Source organism: Pantherophis guttatus, chromosome 2, assembly GCF_059756535.1.
Source record: "Pantherophis guttatus breed Tessera chromosome 2, ASM5975653v1, whole genome shotgun sequence".
In the NCBI taxonomy this organism is placed as follows: domain Eukaryota; kingdom Metazoa; phylum Chordata; class Lepidosauria; order Squamata; family Colubridae; genus Pantherophis; species Pantherophis guttatus.
The window spans coordinates 265,862,885-265,874,961 of record NC_142064.1 but is presented as its reverse complement, the minus strand read 5'-3'; the positions used below and the strand labels follow the sequence as shown (position 1 = coordinate 265,874,961).

General features: G+C 45.4%; 1 pseudogene across 1 annotated transcript in view; it reads right to left on the bottom strand.

Annotated features, from left to right (window-relative positions):
* Nucleotides 1–12,077, bottom strand: part of LOC117659751 (uncharacterized) — a 33,457-nt pseudogene that overhangs the window by 18,043 nt on the left and 3,337 nt on the right. The window lies entirely within an intron of this gene.

Here is a 12,077-nt window from a genome sequence, read left to right as displayed (position 1 = left end):
TCTCTCCTGTGTGAGTTCTCTGGTGTGTCACCCGGGTGGAATTATGACTGAAAAATTTGTCACTCTCTCGATACTCATACGGTTTCTCTGCCGTGGGAATCGTCTGATGTCATACCGGTTTGGAATTACATCTGAAACTTTTCCCACACTCTGGACATTCATATGGTTTCTCCAGGGTATGAGTCCTCTTGTGTGTCACCAGGTGGGAATTCCTACTGAAACATTTCCCAGTCAGTACATGCAAAGGGTGTCTCTCCCATATGAGTCTTCTGGTGTATTATCAGGGTGGAGTTGTGACTGAAAAGATGTGAAAAAAGAAAAAAGTATACATTACAATAAGCAAACATGCCACAATAAAGAATAATCTCTTACATTAGTTATGATTTATTTGACACATTTGTGTCCAAGTTCCAATATCCATTCAGTCATGAAATTATCTTTTTCACTTTACTGATTCACAAATTCTTAGCAGGGCAAAAGCTTATCATTAAATATATCTGGAAATGCTGGGGATAGATTGTACAGTTGTAAATATATGCACACAGCGAGAAATACAAACACACACACCTATAACTACGTATGTGGAAATAAATGTGTTTTTAGCCTGAAAATTATCCCAAAATGGTTATAGTTTAAGCTTCTGAACTAACGGTGGGTTTTTTCCTGATGAAATGATACCTAAACCCTCTACAAGATTTGATGTTCTAATTTTGCCCACTTACTGACTGCATTTCGGACTGGCATCTGTGTCAGTAAGTAGTCCAATCATTAAACATGAGATCATATCAAAATGCCAACTTTCTTCTTTTCCTCTGCATTTATTATGCAAATCGGTGTGGGTTATTAAAGGCAATTTTACATGACTGTGACTTCCAACTTCCTGCTGACATCTCCACTGATTTTGCTTGTCAAAAATTAGCCGGGAAGGTCACAAATGAGGACCTTGATTCTGAGATACTGCCACCATTGGGAATCTGAATTGCAATTGCTGCAACTCCTTTTCCTGCACTTTCACAACCACTCTGGTGACATCTTAATTCAAGTAGTGTTCACTTACTGACTGCAATTGGGACTGGCATCAGTGTCAGTAAGGAGCCCAATCTTTAAGCATGATGACATATTTATTTATTTTATTTATTTTATTTTTTAAATTTATGTGCCGCCCATCTCCGAAGACTCAAGGCCGCTCACAATACATTTAACAAAAGCCATTCTAAAAACATTTACAAATTAAAAAACAATTAAAAACCTTAAAACGCATTCACACCATTCATGGCCGGATCTTGCCAGATCGCAAAGCGAGATCAACCGCCCCAGGCCTGCCTGAAAAGCCAGGTCTTCACCGCTTTTTGGAAGGCCAATAGGGTGGGGATGGTCCGGACCTCAGGAGGTAACTGGTTCCAGAGAACTGGGGTGGCCACAGAGAAGTCCCTCCCCCGCGGGCCCTCCAGCCGGATATGACAATGCCAATTTACCTATCATGCTTGTTGGCTTTACAGAAAGGGAATGCCATGAAAGTGAAGGTGGAAAGTCACAGAGAAATTCTGTGCCTTAAACAGACAGAATTTGGAGAAAAACTGAAAATTGGAAAGGGAAGATGGTAATGGCATAACTAGAGGAAGCCGGACTGGGTGAACAGAATATACAGATAAACTCTCCAGAGGGCATTTTATTCCAACAACAGAAGCCACTTTGGAGCTCAACCAACCTGCCTCTTGTGCACACCAGTCTCTCTTCCTCAAAATGCTCTGCAGGCATTTTGGCCAAGACATCCCAGGCCTGTCACTTAACCTGAAATGTTCTTATCTTTCTAAATACAGTGCATTCAGAAAGTATTCAAACCCCCTTTACTTTTGTCAATTTTCTCATGCTGCAGCTTGATTCTACAGCTGTTGAACTTCATTTATTCCCCTCCTTAATCTACATAGTGTACCCCATAATGACAAAGTAAAAATGTCTGTCAATTTATTAAAAGGAAAAAACTGAAATATCACAATGGCATAAGTATTCAGACCCTTTGCAACAGCACTTGAAATTTAGCTCAGGTGCCTCCCATTTACCTTGATTGTGCTGACATGTTTCTATATCTTGATTGGAGTCTACCTGTGGTAAATTAAAGTGATTGGACATGATTTGGAAAGGCACATACTCTCCAAAGAAGGCCTCTCAGCTGACAATGCATACTGTAGCAGAACAATAGCCATGAGGCCAAAGGAACTGCCTGCAGAGTTCAGAGACAGGATTATTGCAAGGCACTGTTCTGGGGAAGGCTACCATAAAATTTCTGCTGCACCAAAGGTTCCTAAGGGCACAGTGGCCTCCGTAATTCTCAAATGGAGAAGAACGTTTGGCACAACCAGGACTCTTCCAAGAGCTGGTCGTCCGGTCAAACTGAGCAATTGGGGTAGAAGGGCCTTAGTAAGAGAGGGGACCAAGAACCCGATGGTTACTCTGACTGAGCTTCAGAGATCCTGTGTGGAGATGGGGCAGAGTTGAGTGGAGCAAAGCTGAATGGAGCAAAGTACAGGGATATCCTCAATGAAAACCTGTTCCACAGCGCTCAGGACCTCACATTGAGCCGAAGGTTCACTTCTCAACATGACAAGGGACACAGCCAAGACAACATAGGAGTGGCTTAGGGACAACTCTGAATGTCCTAGAGGGGCCCAGCCACAGTTCTGACTTCTGTTTTCACTTTGTCATTATTGATGTAGATGAGAAATGAAAGAAAATGAATTTCAACAAGGGCAAAATAACAAAGTTGACAGAAGTGAAAGGGGTCTGAATACTGTCCGAATGCACTGAACGGGGGTTCCTATTGACACAGAAATAAACTCCTAAGAACTTATTCATGTGAACAATTATGTGTATTTCAGTCTGCAAAAGGACTCAGGAGGGAATTCGCTCAAATGCTTTAATCTGTTTTTTAAAAGGTGGGGACACTGAGAGAGGAAAGGGTGAAAAAATCCCTTTTGCCCATGAAACTCCTCACTTGCCAGGAAAACGACATGTCAATAAAACCACAAGGCTTTATATTTCATTCATATATATATATATATAAAGATTTCTTAAAATCTCCCAGCAGAAAATCACAGGCAGCAACTTTATATCCTGGAGAAAAAGGATAATAAAAGAATTTGGGGGAGAGAAAGAATCTGCAGCAGGAGCAGCCCTCATGTTTCATTCCTGTCCCTTCGCTGCTTCCAGGCCCTGCAGGAACCCAAAAGGCTTCTCCTCCGACCTTCCCTCCACTCACCTCCCAGGAGCCGCTTCCGCCCTCCGAGCAGCACAAGAGGCTCCGCCGACGCCTCCGTCCTCCTCCCGTGGGTGACCCGGAAGAGGAACTTCCTCTCTCCTCCTCCTCTCTAGCAATCTAATAATCTATTGTTCCCATTCGCTCCAGCTCGGCCTCTCTCCCTCCGGTGTCATATCAATACTAGCGATGCCGCTGCTGTTCTCTTATTCTCTGCTTTCTAAGGCGCGATTGTTGCTTCTTTGTAGAGCGCCATCTAGCGACATAACGTTGAAAGTTTGGAAGAAGCTTTCCTGGATTCCGTCCTTCCTTCGGTGCTATCAAGTCTTATTGGACTCCCACCGAGCACAGGAATAGCTTTTGTCCATGACGATCTACGCTGTGCCTTTTCTTTCAGGTCTCCCAAGAGGACACAGTCATTTCCCCTCTTGCTCCAACTAAACCAAAGGAAAGCGTCCTAGGGAGGGGAATGACTATAATATAAGGTGACCAGATTTTAACATTGGTCAAGAGGGACACTATTGACGGGGGGAGGGGGGGTGTTGTTTCTTTTTTTAAATTTATTTTTTTTGCAAAATATTTTTTATTTTTTCCAACATTTTACTTTTACCTTTTATTAAAAAGCATAAGATTGTTTCAAAACCATACATGTAGGTAATTTTCCTTTAGACAGGTAACTGTAACAGAAATAGGCAGTGGTAACTAAAGAAGTACATGAGAAGAACACTGATCATTATGACTGATAAAGAATATTTGTAGCTCAGGTTTGAAATGAGGGGTCCTTGGTGCTCTATGAATTTGGGGTTTTTTTTGGTAGACTCTTCATTACCTCAACTAGGTAACATATGACCCATATTTCATTGGGTAATGTATCATCTGCAAGAAAACAACCAAGCTCACACAGCACCAAGGGCCCTTTCTTATGACTGAATTAAGCCATTTGCTTCTGCTTGCATAGTCTTATTTTACCATTTAAAATAATCTTAATACTAATATGTTAGAGAAATATTTTTGGAAGTTACAGTAGCATGAGTAAATTTAGGAATTTACCTCTTCAAGGAACTTGAATAAACTTTAAACATTTAGGAATAACCTCTTCAAGGAATAAATTCTTAAATAAATTCTAGTATGTACATCATTGTAATCTATCTTGCATATATTTAGGGCAATAGCATGCCATCTTTTAGCATTGTTGCTTATATTTCTGAGACATCATTTAAGGATCTAAATATGAATGGATAATGAGTAGCTGGAAGAATGTTTTGTATTTAAGACTGCAGTTTATTAATGAGGCAGGCTTCTGCAAAGTTTTCATTCAAATGCATTTGTGTATTAAGATCAGCCTTCAGAAGATTGCATTTTATATGCAAGGCAGTGGGAAGTTACCATAAACCTATTTATAGTATTTGTGTGTCTAAGGCTGGGTTGTTTTTGAACGATTCTATCCCATCAGGAGTAAACTCTATTGTTCTCACATTTCCTAAATTTTAACATACAAACTGTCCATTTGTTTCATTAGAGAAAAATGGAAAATTAAAGAATTTTTGTAATGCTAATATGTCTTCATTAAAGGTGAATGGTAAAGTCTTGGTTTTCATTTGAGACTCTAATACAGAATCAGCAGCTATGGTTACTTCTGATGAATTAACTTAGGTAAAGGGTTGAGACCTTACAGGTGGTCCAACTATTTTACTAAGTTATTGGTACCGTAGTAATGGGATCTAATCTATATTAAATGATTGGTTTTATATTTATACTAATTAATGCAAAAAAATTACTAGAATTACAGTATGAAGGGGTTAATTCAATAACATAGTACAAAAAAAATTGCTGTTAGCAATAGAGCGATCGACTTACAAACATTTGCAACAAGAGCGAAGTGCACGCCACAGAACATTGCAAGTTAAATAGACACCGACATTAGGGAAGTAGTTCCGGCCCGCCCTTCCCTCTCCTCCCCTTCCTTGTCCTTTGCAAGTCACATCACCATGGATGTGGAAGAGAATATCCTTGCGCAGGTTTGCTAAGGGTGAAACTTTTCATTTTCTTTGCTCACTTTGGGCCAGGGAGAGGGTGGCTTCAGGTTTCCCGCGGAGGGAGGAAAGTAAGGAAAGAAGGGGGCTCTCCATTCAATATCCTCTCACCCCACTTCTGTTTTGAGTCTTCCCCTGTCCCTACAGGACAGGGTAGGTCCGCAGTCCAAAAATCAGAACTTTTTTAAAACGCCGCAGGACACGGGACAAATTGTTCAAAATCGGGACTGTCCCGCCAAAAGCGGGACATCTGGTCACCTTAGTCCAAGGAGGGGAATAACTATAATATCCAACCTGAAAGTGCACCTCCCTTGGGGGCTGGTGAAGATTGTTCCAGCCAATTTTTACATCTGGGGGCGTGCAGGATAAGTCTTGGAAAGCTGCCTTGGCAAATGATTGAAGCTGTAACAGTGAAGCTGTTGAATGGAAGGCTCTTGAGTCAAGCCCTTCTGTCCTTTGGGGTCTGGTAGGGATGCCCCCATTGTCACTTCAACTCAGCCAGGAGATTCTTTTGCAGGAACTGAACCAAGGAAATCATCCGTGGAGAGAACACAATGTGCCATCAGGCAGAGACAAAGTACACCTCCCTTGAGGATCCGTGAAGACTATTCCATCCAGTTCTTTCTCTTGGGGTGCAGGATAACTCTCCAAAACTATATTTGCAACTGAGGGAAGCTTGAAGAGTGATGCTTTCCCCTATTCACAAGATTAGGCAGGTGCTGCATCATAAAAGTTGATAAAGGTCTTGTTTGTAGGGGAAACCTTAAACAATTGCCACGGGGTGGTTACATCTGGCCGGCAGGTCTGACATCCCTGCTCTAGAAGTTGTGGGTGCTCCATCAGTGGAGGTTTTTAAGAGGAGATTGGGCAGCCAATTGTCTGGAACGGTATAAGGCAGGAGTGTCAAACTCGATTTCATTGATGGCCGCACCAGGGTTGTGTTTGATCTCGGTGGGGGCAGAGCGGACGTGGACTAGGTGGGCAAGCACAATGTCACTCGTGTCAGGGGCGCCTGTGGTGGCCCAAGCGCTCTGCCAGAGAAAATGGGCTCCTGAGCTCTGTTTTCAGCTACGATGGCCTCCTACAACTCTCTGCCAACAAAAACAGCCTTAGGGTGGACCCACTCACGGCCCTCGCAAGGTCTGTTTTCATTGGCAGAGGCCCCGAGGGCCAGTCCGCTGTTTCGAGGGCAGCTCTGTGGGCCAGATATAAGCACCCCGTGGGCCTAATCCAACCCCTGGGCCTTGAGTTTGACACCCCTGCTTTAAAGGCATGTTTTCCATATAAAATAATGCTTAAACAATGGGAGAATGTGTGGACAAAAGATCTAAAATTCAGATTAAAATAAAATGATATGGTAGTGAGATGATAGCAGTGTTCCAATATTTGAGGGGCTACCACAAAGAAAAAGGGGTTCAACCTATTTTCCAAAGCAGCAGAAGGTGAGACAAGAAACAATGGATGGGAACTAATTGAGGAGACAAGCAACCTAGAGCTAAGGAAAAGTTTCCTGATAGTGGGAACAATTGATCAGTGGAATGGCTTCCCTTCAGGAGCTCAGGGTGCTCCATCAGTGGAGGCTTTCAAGAGACTGGATTGGACAGCCATTTTTTGAAATCGTATGGGACAGGGTTCTGCAACCTTAAACACTCAAAGGGCCACTTGAACAGGGGTGAAATGTTTGCTACCAGTTCTGTGGACGTGGCTTGGTGGTCATGTGAACGGATAGGTGTGGCTAACTTGACGTCACTCACTATTAGAACCAGGAGCTGTACATTTTAAAGCACATTTTGCCCCTTCTGAAGCCTCCAACACTTTGAGTTTCCCTCCGCCACCCCCCACTCTCCATCCTGGAGTGTCGCGCATTTCCCTCCCCCACCATTCATCCATAGAAACCAGTGGTGAAATCCAAAAATTCCTTCCTCTTCCGTCCTTCCTTCCTCTCCCTCCCTCCCTCTCCCTCCCCCACCCCCAGATAATAACTAAGGAAATTTGGCCACATTCTGTCTGTCTCTGGAAAGATATCAAAATAAACCATGCATTGCAAAAGAAGTGACTGTCAGGCTGTTAGAGAACAGCACATTTACTTACAAAAGGTATTCTGCTTTTATAATTGATTTACAAGTAAAATGACGATTGCCTAGAGGCAATACTGAAATTTAAGTTGAGATCGCCACCTGCTGATGAAAGGAAAATTCACAACTCTGGGAATACTTACATAAAGAACTGGGAAAATAATTACCGGATTATTCCTAACTACCCTATGACTACTTAAAGGGACCCCTGAATGTTATCCTAGAAGATTGAACCTGTAAAGGGGATGTAAAGAGCCATTGATAACCTCTAGGATTATTTAAATAGTACTGATTGTTTAATAAATGGATATTTTGTGACCTTTTATGCTCAGTTATCCCTTGGACTATGATAGACTCCCGGACTGGCCTTTCTTTTCCCATCTTTGGTTCGGTTGATGCTCCAAAAAGCCGACCTTCTTGTGCTGCGAGACTCCCCCCTCTCGCAGGCCTGGCCCTCCACGTAATCGAGGGCCTATCTTGATGACGGCTTTGGAACCCCGAGAGATGGCATGTAGCGAAGAGGGGGTTGAGGGGTTTTTTAGCCAAATTTTTAAGGAAAATTTTAAGGGGACCCGGGAGGGCGGGAGGGGGTTGTAAAAGCGGACCTGGGGGGGGGTCCAGATAGCGACTGCGCGGGAAGATGGGTCGATTAGCTGCAGCAGAGGGGTTGCGAAAGGAAATTTAACCGGGGAGCAGGGGGACGACAGGAAGGGCTGTGTAATTGAAATAATGAGTGGGAGGGGCAGGTATGACGGGCGCAGGGGGTCATATCAAGTGTCGGGGGTGCACACGCGCGGTCTCCGAGCGATTGCGCACTCCAGCCCCCAATGCGTGACTCGTGTCCTGGGCTGTGTAGAGCCTCAGGCCCAGGATCCGCGGCTGATGTTGTGTAATGCCAGGTCGGTGGTTAATAAAGCCCCCCTCATTTGTGATCTTATTTTGGAGGGGGATGCAGGCCTGGCAGGTATTACGGAGACCTGGTTGGGCCAAGGGGGGGTCCCCCTCGTCAAGATGTGCCCGCCAGGTTTCCGTGCATTTCATCAGCCAAGGGCCCAGGGGAGGGGTGGGGGAGTGGCGGTGATTATTAGGGAAGGTCTTTGTCCGAGGGAGACCACTATTCCTCAGATAGCCGGATGTGAGTCCCTTTGTGTGAAGTGGGGCCGTGGGGTGCAGATGGGTTTGCTGACTACGTACCTGGCTCCCTGCCACATGGCAGCGACCCTGCCCGAGCTACTCGATGTCATTGCCGGGGTGGCAGTTGATACCACTGGACTTATTGTCATGGGGGATTTCAACCTTCCATCCGCGGGTGAGGCGTCAGAGGTGGCTCGGGAGTTCATGGCTTCCATGACGGCCATGGACCTGACCCAGTTAGTTCAAGGCCCCACTCACATAGGGGGACACACTCTGGACTTGATTTTTGTCTCTGGTCAGTGGTTGAATGATCTTGGTAGAGGGGACCTAGATATCAAACCCTTGTCATGGACAGATCATTCACTCCTTCAATTAGACTTTCCTACCACCTGCCCCCGCCGCAGGGAGATGGAACCGACCAGATGGTTCCGTCCCAGGCGCCTGATGGATCCCGAAAGGTTCCTGACGGAGCTTGGGCCGTTTCCTGAGACTCTAACACACGACTCGACTGAAGAGCTGGTGGCCGCCTGGGAAAGGGCAGCCGCTGGAGCTTTGGACCGCGTCGTGCCTTTGCGGCCTCTGACCCGATGCCGATCTCAATTGGCTCCTTGGTTCTCTGAGGAGCTGAGAGAGATGAAGCGTCGGAAAAGATGCCTAGAGAGCATTTGGAGGACTAGTCAATCCGATTCCGACCGGACACAGGTGAGGTCTTATATCAAGACCTACCTAGTGGCGATAAAAGCGGCGAAATCTAACCATTTTTCCGCTCTTATCGCATCTGCAGAGAACTGCCCAGCCGCCCTGTTTAGGGTGACCCACTCCCTTCTTCGGGGGGGGAGTGCAGGAAGATCCCTTGCAGGGTCGTGCTGAGGATTTTGTGCAATTCCTGCACGATAAAGTCGCTCGGATTCGGGATGGCTTGGACTCCGATTGGATGAGTCCACGGGAAGAGATGAGGGCAGGTCTTGAGAATGTTATCTGGGAGGAGTTTGATCCTGTGACTCCTGAGGATGTGGACAGGGTTCTGGGTAAGATTAGTGCCGCCACGTGTTTATTGGACCCGTGTCCCTCCTGGTTGGTACTGGCCTCCCGGGAGGTTACACGAGGCTGGCTCCAGGGGATTATAGGTGCTTCTCTGAGTGAGGGTGCCTTTCCTGCCGCCTTGAAAGAGGCGGTAGTGAGGCCCCTCCTCAAGAAGCCTTCCCTGGACCCGGCTGAATTAGCCAACTATCGTCCAGTCTCCAACCTTCGTTTTGTGGCGAAGAGAGAGCATGTGGCACGACAACTTCCCCGGCACCTGAAGCTGTCTATCTAGACCCGTACCAGTCGGGCTTCAGGCAGGGGTAGAGCACAGAAACGGCATTGGTCGCGTTGGTGGATGATCTCTGGAGGGCTCGGGACAGGGGTTGCTCCTCTGTCCTAGTCCTATTAGATCTCTCAGCGGCTTTTGATACCATCGACCATGGTATCATGCTGCAGCGATTGAGCGGGTTAGGAATAGGGGGCACCGTTCTGCGGTGGTTCTCCTCCTTCCTCTCCAACCGCTCGCAGTTTGTGTTGGCAGGGGGACAGAGGTCGACCTCGAGGCGTCTCGCATGGGGAGTGCCGCAAGGGTTGGTCCTCTCGCCCCTCCTGTTCAACATTTATGTGAAGCCGCTGGGTGAGATCATCCGTGGTTTTGGGGTGAAGTGTCATCTGTACGCTGATGATACTCAGCTGTACATCTCCACCCCAGACCACCCCAATAATGCCCTTGATGTGATGTCTCGCTGCCTGGAGGCCGTGCGGGTCTGAATGGGGAGGAACAGGCTCAGACTCAACCCCTCCAAGACCGAGTGGCTGTGGCTGTCGGTGCCCCGATATAGTCAGCAGGTGCCATCGCTGATTATTGGGGGTGAATTTTTGCCCCCCACGGAGAGGGCTCGCAATCTGGGTGTCCTCCTGGACGCACGGCTGTCTTTAGAAGAGCATATGACGGCTGTGGCCAGGGGGGCCTTTTATCAGGTTCGCCTGATTCGCTAGTTGCAGCCCTTTCTGGACCGGGACGCCCTGCGCAGGGTCACTCATGCCCTTGTTACTTCCTGGTTGGACTATTGTAATGCTCTCTACATGGGGCTCCCCTTGAAGAGCACTCGGAGGCTCCAACTGGTCCAGAATGCGGCCGCGCGGGTGGTTATGGGCGCAACTCGTTGTGCCCACGTGACACCCCTCCTGCGCGAGCTGCACTGGCTCCCAGTGGTCTTCCGGGTGCGGCTGGTTACCACCTTTAAAGCGCTCCATGGCATAGGACCCGGGTACCTTCGAGACCATCTTCTGCCACCAATAGCCTCCCACCGACCAGTTCGCTTCCACAGAGAGGGTCTCCTCCGGGTGCCATCGGCCAAGTTATGTCGGCTCGCGACACCCAGGGAGAGGGCCTTCTCTGTGGGAGCCCCAGCCCTGTGGAACGAATTGCCCCCAGAAATATGTAAGATCTCCGACCTCCGGGTGTTTTGCTGCGCACTGAAGATCCTGTTGTTCCGCCAGGCCGGGCTATCAACATAATAGTTTTAAATTGGGGTATTTAAATTTCTGGGGTTTTAAATTTGAGCCAAATCTATTTAATTATTTTAAATTTTAATCGCTGTTTTGTCTTGTGTTTTTAAATAGGCTGTACACCGCCCTAAGTCCTTCGGGAGAAGGGCGGTATAGAAATAAAATAATAATAATAATAATAATAATAATAATAATAATAATAATAATAATTATTATTATTATTATTATTATTATTATTATTATTATTATTATTATTACCTATGGATATAAAGAACTGTGATTAGTGCACTCCTTGAAGAGCAACTTAAGGATTGAATAAATAGTTCTTGGACGGGTGGACAAAAGTTGAATTTTTGTTATATAACAGCGGCTAATGGGCATGGGGGAAAGGAAGGAAGAAGATTAAAGCGGTAATTTAAAGGGACAAAACCCAAAAAGAAAATTGACTTTTTGTCAATATTTAGAGAACTTTAAAAAGCAGAAGAAATAGAATCCCACAAATGTGCAGAGGATTGGAAAGAAAGTAAGCAGACCCTTTCTGAATGTTGGAGAAAACTAAAAGAGAAACTGAAAATTAAGCCCTGTAATAGAAGTTTTGTACAAAAAAAAAGGAGCAGAAAAACGGATTTAGTAATTTGGATTGAGATTTAAATTGATTTGGCGAATATAAAGATAAAAAGAAGAAAAGGGAAAAAATTAGCAAAGATTCTTAATGTGGATTACAAACAAAATGGATACTTTTTCAGGCTGCTGATTGGAATTGTGGATTGTAGAGAGACATCTTCAGGAGAAATAAGATCATTACAACGCTGAACTTTTGTTTTGGAATAGAAATAGAAAATAAAGAGGAAGATAAAGACAACAAGACTGACTACGAAAAATTAAATGATCATGTGGGTAGTAAAAATAAAAAGGAGAAAGTTAAGAGTACATTGGGATTAACAATGGAAAAAAACAGAAAGGGTGGAAAGAGACAAAGAGACAAGAAAGGGTGGAAGAGAAAGAATATAAAAAATTTAAAAGATTACAATGAGATTAACAGTGGGA